Source organism: Macrobrachium rosenbergii, chromosome 1 (assembly GCF_040412425.1).
Source record: "Macrobrachium rosenbergii isolate ZJJX-2024 chromosome 1, ASM4041242v1, whole genome shotgun sequence".
Lineage (NCBI taxonomy): Eukaryota > Metazoa > Arthropoda > Malacostraca > Decapoda > Palaemonidae > Macrobrachium > Macrobrachium rosenbergii.
In genome coordinates this window covers 37,670,849-37,682,342 of record NC_089741.1, presented here as the reverse complement: position 1 = coordinate 37,682,342, position 11,494 = coordinate 37,670,849, and the positions used below count along the sequence as shown (strand labels likewise).

At 36.5% G+C, this 11,494-nt stretch overlaps 1 long non-coding RNA gene across 1 annotated transcript; it reads left to right on the top strand.

Moving 5' to 3' along the window:
• The first annotated feature begins 1,246 nt into the window (after positions 1 to 1,246).
• On the top strand, positions 1,247 to 9,677 carry LOC136852366 (uncharacterized). Its single transcript, XR_010857123.1, has 4 exons — positions 1,247 to 1,336; positions 4,090 to 4,266; positions 4,983 to 5,137; positions 9,159 to 9,677. It is a non-coding gene; the product is annotated as an uncharacterized lncRNA (long non-coding RNA).
• The last annotated feature ends 1,817 nt before the right edge of the window (positions 9,678 to 11,494 follow it).

Here is an 11,494-nt window from a genome sequence, read left to right as displayed (position 1 = left end):
ATTTGTGAAGAAATTAGGATTAGAAGGATTGCCATATCAAACTTAAATAACGACAAAATCCTCTTTTTAAAACAAGATATATGGAGTCATTTAGGAAATACAGAAGAAAGTAGAGTTGTTACATGTCTTTATCCAGAAACTCGTGTTTCAGTGTCTTATTATTTGAATATTATCCTAACAGCTTTGTGTTTAGCCGCAAATTCTTGCGCAATTGTATATTTACTTCCAGTACATTTTAGATATTAGCTATAAATAACAGGCAAGAATCCAAACAAGGATATGGATCTATAACAAAATTTGAATATCTGTCCCAATCCCATATCATTTTTAATTGCACTTAAGGTCACAAATAAATTTAATGGAGAGGCAGGTCCTATAGGATTATAGAATTAAAACCCTCAAAAATAATTAAGAATAAAAATTCTGCAAAGCAATTCATCATTAAATACCGTATAACCAAGAAGAAATTTTGTTTTGTGATTGCTGTGGAAATTGAAAGATTTGTGCACCTTCCTAACCCCATTTCATTTATTTAATTTAATATCATAAATTGCTGATTAAATAATGCAGCAGGATCTTTTTGATTTCAGATTTAAATCACTCAACAATAATTAGAGTGGAAAGTCCTTGGAAGTAATTTTTTTTAATAAATATTTTATAACCCAGACGAAATTTGTTTTCGTGGTTGCTCTACCATAAGTGGCTGGGTAAGATAGTAAAGTCAGGGCTAAAAATGTACCATTTTCTAAACATTTTCTATCATAGAAAATTGTGATTAATTGTTCTTTTTATGGTAGACTAAAACAAAGTTGAAAAGACACATTTTTACAAAACATTAAGTAAAATTCATATTAAATGGAAAATATTTAGACACTAGACACGGTACGACCAAGTAAACGTTTAAAAAAAATGTGTATTTTCGCGAAATATTATAAAAGATATTGCATAAAATATCCATGTCCATTTTGCTAACTTGGAAAAACTAAATGATTTTACTTAATGGAAAAACTAAATGATTTTACTTAATTTTAAAAAGTCCCTTTTTGTATCCCATTGTTAAATATAACTGAAGCTTATACTTTCTCTATTACACAATGCTTAAAAGATACATATTCCATGTACATTAGAAAAACTGAGGGTTGAAACTGAAAAAATAATTTAAATTTCTAATGAAAAACGGGATTTTTCAAGACAGGTGTTCCACCGGGGCAGAAGCTAGAGCGCCTTCTCTGTGATCCTTGCTTGTGGAAGGTCTGTGACCAGCTTTTAGAAAATCAGTTTTTTCTCGGTGTTACAGCTCTCAAGTCTCAGTTCGTTAAGATTTGTTTGTGAAACGGTGAGAAAGTAAATATTTCATGGAACCTCTGCTGTTTTTGCAAGCACAGTATTATACGGGCATGTAATTTTTTAAAAATTCTGAAAGTGAAATTAGCTTTATAAGACACAAGCTAAAGGTTTTGATTAGGCTAGCCTTTTTCAATATTGTAACCAACCTGTTGTTTAGGCTGTAGGCTATGCTATGGTACATTGCCATTGTTTGTTAATTTAACATTAGTCCGAACCGACTATTGCTGAAGTCATGTTTCAGTGTATTAGCCTTTTCATAGAAACTTTATCTCCAGCCCAACTTTAGGGCTTAGGTTGCGGTGATATGCTATGTGTAGGCCAGCGTGTCTTAGGCTGAGTGCTTGAAGGTGAAATAATTGGTTAATTCCAGGGAATAGAGGGCATGCTGCCATAAGACCAGCCCAGTAGCAGTGGAATGTTCTAGGTCGCAGGGTAAGATTAACAGACCCATCAGAAGTAGATGGTAGGATATTAGGAAAACTTTGTGTGGCTTAACAGCTTTTGACAACTTAGAATTTGTTTACAAGTACCTTGAATTCAAAGGCTTAGTGATTCTTAAATTTTTTCCACGAGTATTTAGGGGGGTCCCATTTACAATTAGGAAAACTGTGTGTGGCTTAATAGCTTTGACAACTTAAAATTTGTTTACAACTACCTTGAATTCAAGGGCTTAGTGATTCTTCAATGCAAACTGACTTTTGCCCCAAACTGAGAAAAATGCAGCCGAATGGCAAGCAATTGATCACTCTGCATGGATAATGGCCACAATCATGCAATTCGGCCATGTTGCAGATGCTTTCCAAGAGTATTTAGGGGGTCCCATATGCAGTATCTGCAAAATCAGTAGTAAGCCCAGGGAAAACTGCAGTATGTACCATTTTTCTCAGTTCTGTATTTTTACAGATAATGCAGTCTTCCATTTTAGGGCAGAGTAGTCAACCTATCTCTGTGATTCATTCAGGTTTCAGTTCTTACTACCCTTTCAGCCTCTGCTTCAGCCCTGTCCACAAGGCAGTAGAACGTTCTTAAAATCTGCCCTTATATCACATTTTAATACTCTCCCTTCTTTCCCTTTAGCTCCAATTAATTTGGGGAATCCAAAATCTTGATCCCTTTTATATTTTGCAGGATACAGAGTACACACCCATAACTTACCCTAGTTAGCTTCATGGCCAACTTCCTTGTACTTGTCTTTGCCTTCTTTAGTTGCCATATATTCTGTTTATCTTCAGTCTTCTGTCGACTCTGCAATGGTCTGTTTTAATATGTCTTTTGCCACTTGGAGATGATGCACTAATTGAGTAAGTAGCCTCATGGAGCTAATTGATGGAATTGCAGGAAAAATTATGGTACTATTTTCCCACAACGTGCTCCTGCATTTGCCTGTATTAACTATTCTGAAGTAGGATGTTAATTCTAGGTATTTTTAGCAGGTTAGTGACAAGCTTGAGTAGAAGTTTGTAATTGGTGTTAGAGAAATTAAAAATATTAAAGGAATTATAATAAGAATATTAAAGGAGTTGTAACAAAGATAAACTGCACTGTACGTGACTTTATGTACTGAGTCGTTCAGTCTGCTGTAAGACCAGATTTTGGTTCCTGCCATGGGTAAAAGTTTTGTAAGAATGTAGGGATATTTTTTGTGGATATGGACTAAGGCAGTGCCTGGGTGGTTGCAGTTTTCCATCCTTATACAGCAAGATATTCAGGTATCCTTGTAGTAAGGAAGCTCTATAGTGGAGAGGTGGGTGTCCAGTATCTAGAGCAGAAATTTGGTCTGTGCTCACGAGTGCCATAAGCTAGACTTCTGCCATAAACTAAAATGTGTTTGGAATCATAGGTAATCAAAGTTTATAGTTTGAGACAAGGTATGAATTTGCATCTTAGTGAGCAAAAAATAAAATTGCTAGTAGGGTTCATGGGCGTATACTTTTGTAACGTAGTAGACAATGAACCTGTACAAAGGATTTTTAGATAGTTTGGTACATACTGTATGCTCAGAAATGTCAGACTGCCCAGTATATTTTCTTAGATAACTAATGTTCAGTTCTTGGAGCCTCCCCACAGCTTGCTAAGTAAACAATGCAGTTAATCTTCCGAAATGTGTGGTGATAAGGGTTAAATGACTACAATTTAGTAAACTGCAACAAAACTAGGAACGTTCAAATCCCAATAGCATTTTAAATATCAACCAACCCTCAAATGAATGAGACAAGCATAAAATTCAGTTTTCCCTCATTTAAATAACTAGTTTTTTGGTTTCAACAGATATGTTGGTTCTGGGAGGTCTACAGCCTTATAATTTGTACTTTCTTTTAATACAGTAGTGTATTAGACCTTCAAGTACTTCAAGTATTTTGTCACTATTTTCGGCATATCAGTTTCCTGCACAGAAATATGCCAAGTACAAGTGGGCTTTTTTGACTCTATCTTGTTTATTTCCTAAAATACGGTAGAAGAAAAACATCAGGCTAAATGGGGATAATCTTATGGAATAAGGGCCAGAAGAACAGTGTAGTTCTCGTGGGTTTCATGTCATCTTAAAAGAAAGACGAATTTGATTCGAAAAATCTAGAGTGAATTTTGAAACCGCAAAACTGTTTGTTTTTCGAACAGAATAGAAATGAATTGATATGACAACTTTATCTTGCAAGAGTATGGTTCAGTTTACTATTTTAGTTCAGATCTATGATATTAAATACTCGGTGAATATTTATATTTAACTATATGTTCTTTCCCCAGGGCAGTAGTTGCTGAAGACCAGCGCTTGCTTCACAAGATGGATACGGCTGAGCTGCTGACGTGTCTTGCTTGATAGTTAACTGAAGTTTGCTCCATAAAATTCCACCGTGAAAAATGCCCAAGATTTTTTGGTTGTTCAACAGTGCCTTTATTACGCCCGTTTCTCCATATTTCAAAGTAAGTTTATCGTGAATCACAGTAATGTTAGATTTGTTAGAGTAGCTTTGTGTGAACTCTGTGTGATGGCTGAGCAACTTTTTCGTATGGAATGACTGCAGACTCTGAGAAATTTTTACAGTAGTAAAATAGAGTTTTTGCTTAAATTTTTAACGTTAAAGTAAATGGGATTAGTACCCAGCACTAGTAAAGTCAGAATTTGTGAAGCATTGGGTAAACTGCTGTAATCTTAAATATCTGGAAGCAATTGCATAAACATTGAAAAAGAGATTGCGTTACTACTGTAACCATATTACAGTAATACTATGCTTTTTGCAGCACTTTGGTGAGATTGGCTTAAGAATTATGTATTGCAGTAGGTCAGGAGAGAGATGTTTAAGGTAGTGAATATTAGGGATTGGAATACAGGAGCAAGTTTAGCCTTGTAGGAACCACAGCGACATTGCAAGGGGGGCATTCATAAATTAGCCATGAAAATTTGATTTTATACGTGACATCGTTAAAGTTCTTGAAATATTCTCTGAAAAGAATATTAGGTGTTGTTTTAAAGAATTTGCACGTAACACATTGTTAAAGGTTTGTCAGAATTTCCTTGCAAAGAATATTAGGGATTTTATCGAAGATGTGGGTTATAGTTGACTAGTCTACTTAACAGTAGTTGTCATAAGATTCCATGAATTTTAAAGTATTTACACCCGAAATTTTCTCTCCATCAGGACTTGTGGTTACTGCAGAGCAGTGGTTAATAGAAGGAATTTTGTAGGAAACATGACACCAAGGAAGCTCCAATTCTTCTGAAAAATTGATGCTGCTGTTGAAGTACCAAAACCCACTATGACTTTGTTGCTCATTTACTCTTATTAGAATGAAGGTAAGAATGTGGTTGTTTCATTCATTCTGACAAGTACAGAAGTTTCCAGTATTCTCTCTCTCTCTCTCTCTCTCTCTCTCTCTCTCTCTCTCTCTCTCTCTCTCTCTCTCTCTCTCTCTCCCGATTGATTGTCAGATGAATAGTATCACTATTTGGAAAGTTCTTTAAAATCGTAGCAGAAGAGTAAGGATAATATCAGCTCCTTGTAGAGAATTATTTGGTGTCTCTGATGCTAAAAACTTGGTTGGTCTTCAACTTCATGTAAACTTGTTCTGTATTTTGCTTCTAATGTGATGGAATTACAGTATAGCTCTAAAGATTACTGGAAACATTACTCGCTCGCTGTTCAGTTGTCCTCTATTACTGTTAACTTTCCTAGGCAGACAAGTTTTTCAAAGATTTGGTGTGAACCTGACGTGTGTCTTAACTGGAATGCTTTGGATAACCTAAGGTCTACAGTCAAAATTCTGGATTAAGGATTTTCTGTTTGTTCCACTCTAGTCTCTCTGAAAGTGCAGGTCATGTAAATTCCAGTACGTTCCAGAGCTTTATCCATGTTATTTCCCATTGATTTTCTGGGTTGTCCTGCTGCTTCTAAATCCACTCTGACTAGCTGCTGCTTTCGCCTTCGCGTAGCATGTTAAAACCATCTCTAGCATTACTTCAGCTCCCAGCCTGTGGACAATGCACCTCATGTGATGCACTGCAGGCATTACTTAAGGTTCTTTGCAGCGTGCCTTCGGCCCCTAGCTGCAACCCCTTTCGTTCCTTTTGCTGTACCTCCTTTCATATTCTTTCTTCCATCTTACTTTCCACCCTCTCCTAACAATTGATTCATAACAACTGCGGGTTTCCTCCTGTTACACCTTTCAAACCTTTCTGCTGTCAATTTTTCGTTTTAGCGCTGAGTGACCTCATAGGTTCCAGTGCTTGGCCTTTAATAAATTCTGTATTCAGTTCAATTCACCTTGAATTTAATATGTTGTGCCCAATATACTTCAGCCATATAACTTCGTTTTGTAACCTGTTCAAACCCCCCATTTTCCTGAAGGTACTCTTTAGCCTAGATCTACATCATTTTATTGATGGATACAGTACAAGGTTATTGTACACCTTACATGGCGGTTGCAGGACATTGTTACGAGTGTAGATCAGTTTGTAACATGGACTTACTCTCAGAAGTTTCAATCTGCCTCTTAAGATTTCCAACGCCTAGAACTATCCAAATATCTGTAGGGGTTAAATTTTGCTCTGGTGGTTTCGTCTTTGCCCCTTACATATCAAAGTCAAATACTTAACAGCCAACGCCCTTATCACTGTTGTCCTTTGGTGCTGGTCAGCTTGTGTAACATTTAACAAAATTGCTAAAGATAACTTTTGGGTCAGCCCAATGAGATTCTCTCTCTCTCTCTCTCTCTCTCTCTCTCTCTCTCTCCTCTCTCTCTCTCTCAGCTCTCTCTCAGCTCTCTCTCTCTCTCTCTCTCTCTCTCTCTCTCTCTCTCTCTCTCTCTCGTATTTGATTCATGTTTTGTGAGAATACTGTTAAGATGATAGTTTATGGTCTAAGGTACCACAGTTTCTAAGATTAAAGGTAAGATCTTTCCTTCATTTTTGAGTTGGACAAATTTGATGTGAAAGAGCAATTTAATTAAATGGGATTAACCAAACTTGAAATGTGCTCCCGTTTCTTTTAAACTTCATATTACTTAAATATATCCTGCCTCCAAATCCCTAGTCTTTCAATAAGCTAAGGATTTTTCTCTTTTGTAAATAGTAGGACCTAGAGAAACCACCTGTTGTAACATTTTCAGGCATTTGTGTCCCAAGAGCAATGAAATGTAAAAGACTTGTAAGATCTGAGAGATCTAGATAGGCTGTATGTAAGGGTACAGTACTTCTGTATGGTTCACTTTCAACTGCTATTTAAGACTCGTGGTTACTGCATTACTAGTATTGCATGTGAGGTAGTCATGAATGGCTAATTTTTCCTAGCTTTCAGTTTTCTGTAGGTGTTACTTTCAGTTTACATGCGGAACAAAATTGTGCATAGTTCTTTGCCTTGTGCTGGTTCATGGACACCGAACATTTTCATTTCCTTGTTACTCTATATTTATCTACCTTTATTTGCTGTCTGAGTGTCTTTAGTCTTACCATTGAATGGCCATACTACCCAAATTTCATTCTTTCTCTGGTCTTTCAGACCTGCAAGTTTACTTGGCGCTTAGTGTAGTGCCTAATTAGGCTGGGTTGATGGTCAGTTTCTGTGAAGCTGTTTAAGCAGTTACATAGCTCATTACTGATGTTTCTTCGTTTTAAAATCACCCTTCAACCAATAAACCCACTACTCCCTTAGGGGTTTAGTGCCGTTAGTGCACCTCATGCGGTGCACTGTGGGCCTACCTTGAGGTTCTTTGCAGCTTCCCCTCGGCTAGCTGTAACCCCTTTCATTCCTTTTACTTACTCCCGTTCATATTCTTTCTTCCAACTTTCTTTCCACCCTCTATCAGTTGTTCAATAGTGCACCTGCTTCGTTTTCCTCATGGTACACCTTTCAAACTTTGTCAATTTCCCTTTCAGCAGTGAATGACTTTCCAGGTTCCATTGCTTGTTCTCTGGCCTTAACTCTATCTTCCATTCCATTCCATGATCCCACTGCTGATACGTGAAAGTGCAGTGTGAATAGTCCAACCTTTTCATCAAACTTGGGTTAAGGTTAAGTTTTCTTTCATGATTTGCCCTGTCTGCAGTTACTTTTCTGCAGTTACTTTTTCCTCTAGTTCCAGTACAATGTAGGTTGTGGAGAACTTGCCTGAAAGTGAAGCCTTTGGTTGAACACTTCTGTATAGGTCTATACTTCATCTTAGAGTATGCTCATGGTACTTAAGCTGGTGGTTTTATGTTGCTGCTATTGGCACTGTTTAGAAATGTTATCCGATTGTTATCTAGTCTCTAAATAAGCTTAGAAGGTTGGATGTTAGTCTTACCCCATAATCTAAGCTCCTTACTTTAGAGATGCCTTTGTGCAAATGTTCACTTATATACTATCCTGTTTAAATTGTATTTACAAGCTCCTGACTGTGAGCTGCTTTGGTTTTCTCATGGTTAGTTGTCTATTAGTGTTCAAATTCAAGTGTAAGTCCCTCATTTTTGGGGGGGATTGTACAGTCTTAAAGAATGGTTGCTTATATCAGTGTACTGTTGGTTTGATATGTTGCTTTTTTTTTGGTCTGAAAAGTTGTAGCTCTTATAGTTCTCAGTGTACTTGACTATTTTTCATAACGCTCAAGATATTAATGGTATGATGTACGGTTTCTTTTGCTTTCAACATATAAGTTAAACTGGAAGTGTTCTGCCGAACCTTTTTATAAATTTCCTATACTAAATTATCTATCGGGAGTAGATCTTCCTGTCTTAATTGTGCCCTTGGTCCTCAGGAAAACTTTAATTTCAGAACTGCATTTGGCTCGTTTTTATTAACTGCCACATTGAGAGGGTGGAGACTCGGGCTTTTTGGATTGTATGGTGCAGTGATTGAGGCTTTATCTCTACTACCAATCTCTGACATTCTCTTTCTTGCTGCTGCTGATTTTCAGGCGTACAGTAGACCTATTGCTGTTTGTAGTCTGTCTCGCCATTCCTTGTTTTAATAGGAAAGTCCTCAGAACCTTGACTAGAGAAAGACATCTCTTTAGAGATGTAGGTGGTACCAAGCTTACATTTTCTTTGCTCATTTTATTGACCAAATTATCATGGTGGTTTGAAGTTAGTGTTGCACATTGTTTTAACTGCCTTGGGTTTTCAGCCAAGGTGTTATTAGATACGGGGTTTGATTCTCTTCGTTTTCAACTTTACAAGGCTAATTATTGGTTTTATATTTTTAAAAGGCTAAAAAATTAATTTTATATTTTCATTTTATATTTTCATCATGAAAAGTATACTTTTTGGTATTAAATGACATGTAACTATTACTTTCTTATTACCCATTTCAAATTTTACCGTTCTAATAGCTCTTTTCTTTCAGGTTTCCGTGGAGAGTTGAAAGTCAGTTTAATCAGCAGTCTCCTCAGTACCTCATCCACCTGAGAATTATTGTACCTTTGTATACCAACACGTCTACAGTCTGCATTTCCTTCAGCACAACCACTACCTGAATTGTTGGATGTACCTTTGTACCAACGCTTGTTTTTGTCTACGTATCTGGAGTTGTACCGTGTCACCTCTTCATAACCACCAGTTGGTGTGTTTATGAAGAGCACACGAGATGGTATAACTCCTTATATGCAGACTGAAGAGCCGGTTTAAAATGGTACCTAATACCAGACGATAGAAAGGAAAGAAATCTCCGTGTCCCAGGGATCAAAGAAGGAATATTGCTTGATAAAATACTAAACACACAGACTACCTGGAGGTAGAATGGAAGCTTCATTGAGAGGAAGCAGGTGTTTCAACATACTGGAACGAAGGCAGAGAGCCAGAAAAATAAAATGCTGTTACATATGAGTTCGGAAAATAAAAAGCTGTTATATATATACAAATTTTCATTTATTAAGACCTTACTGCTTATCCAATGATTTGTTCCACAAGTTATTTAAATTTACTGACGACCTCTTGTAAGTGTCGAGTTTACTTCAACAGGATTGAGAGAATAAAGTTTAAAAAGTACAGTGTATTTCGGCAGTTACTAGACAGACTGGTCTCCTTACGGTGGTATTACAGTATAGTCAAACGAACAGAGTAAAATATAAAGTGAACAAGTTATACTATTGAAAATGAGCCTAGAAAATCTTTAGCCTGCTGTTTGAGGATACTTTAGTTTACTCGTTTAGCACCTACCTGTCCTTGTAAGTTTTACCCTCTGAATAGTATAAAAAGCAAGTTTACATATTCATCTTGTAAGTAAAAATTAGAAACTGACCTCAAAACAGAAAATACTATATTTTGTGCATAATATTGGTTTAATTTTTTTTTTTTTTTTTTTGCCAATAAGCATTATTAGGTTGTGGATTATGTATAAAACAATACTAGTGTCACCTTGGGTATTTTGGTTCATTTAATCAGTTCACCCGATTTAGTTTCACCAATACACATTTGCAGTTAAAATTTTTCGCTACCTCATTTGCATAAGTTAATCATACAAATTCGGTAAGAAAAATCAAGGGGGTGTCCTATGCCCCTTTCTAACGGCAAATGTGTCTTAAAAATGAAACTGGAAGATCATTAGAATAATTAAATGAATAAATATATCCAAGAGTGTGACTAATAAAACTTCATGCACTTCACCACAAACTAATAATGTTCACTGGCGAAAAAGCTAAATATTCAAAACCCCTATTAAATGCACAAGGCTTTCAGTATTTTCTGTTGTAAGGTCAGTTTCTAATTTTTACTTACAAGATGAATATGCAAACTTGCTTTCTTTTACACCATTCAGAGGGCAAATCTTGCAAGGACAATCAAAATCCTGAATGGGAAACTGAAGTATTCACAAACAGCAGGTTCACGGCTGTTTCCCGGCGTCTCATTCTCAACAGCAGTCTTTTGTTCTCACACTAATTCACGCTGTTCATTTCACTCTTGACTGTATTACTTCTGAAGGGGAGACCAGTCCGTCTAGAAACTGCTCTAATACAATGTACTTCTCGAAGAACATAACTGGAGTTTTCCATATTCTGGGAGCGCTGCAAAAGCTTCCATGATGGCTTGACTTTTCCAGAGGACTACCATTCCAGATGTATATCACCCCCTTCCGTAGGGCTTCCAAGCTGGTCTTTGACTCCTATTCAGGTAACCAGCTTCCACGTATGACATCCATAAGGCGGTGTTCCTTGTCTTTTCCAAATGAGCTGTCATTCTTGAGGTACATCGTATGACTGCAGCAAAATCTGAAACCAGAAAACATTTTACCTTCAATTGACCAAGACCCCCGAAATGGAATACAAAACTTGGCTTGAACTCTTTCAGATGTACAGTTTTCTTCGCTACTGCTAAAGAACTGGACGAATCTTCAATTGGTGAAAAACAACTCTAGGCATATGCCGCCTTTAGATAATACTATTGCTAATAAAAGTCATCCTTCATGGCTGAGATTATTGTACCTTAGCAAATAATTAGTGTGATATGCACTGACAATACTTTAACGAAGCTAAGAGATTTAAGGTAAATAGTATTGATATGCATTGACAGAATGCGTAGTTTAGCTTAGCTTTAAGATAGTTTAGATTGATGTGCACTGAATGAATACGTAGTTTAAAGATAAGAGATTGAAGTTACATATGTGATAAGCATTAAGAGATTACGTAGTTTAATATAAAACTAATGGAGCCAAATGATTATTCAAGTTGGCCATTTCCCCTCTTA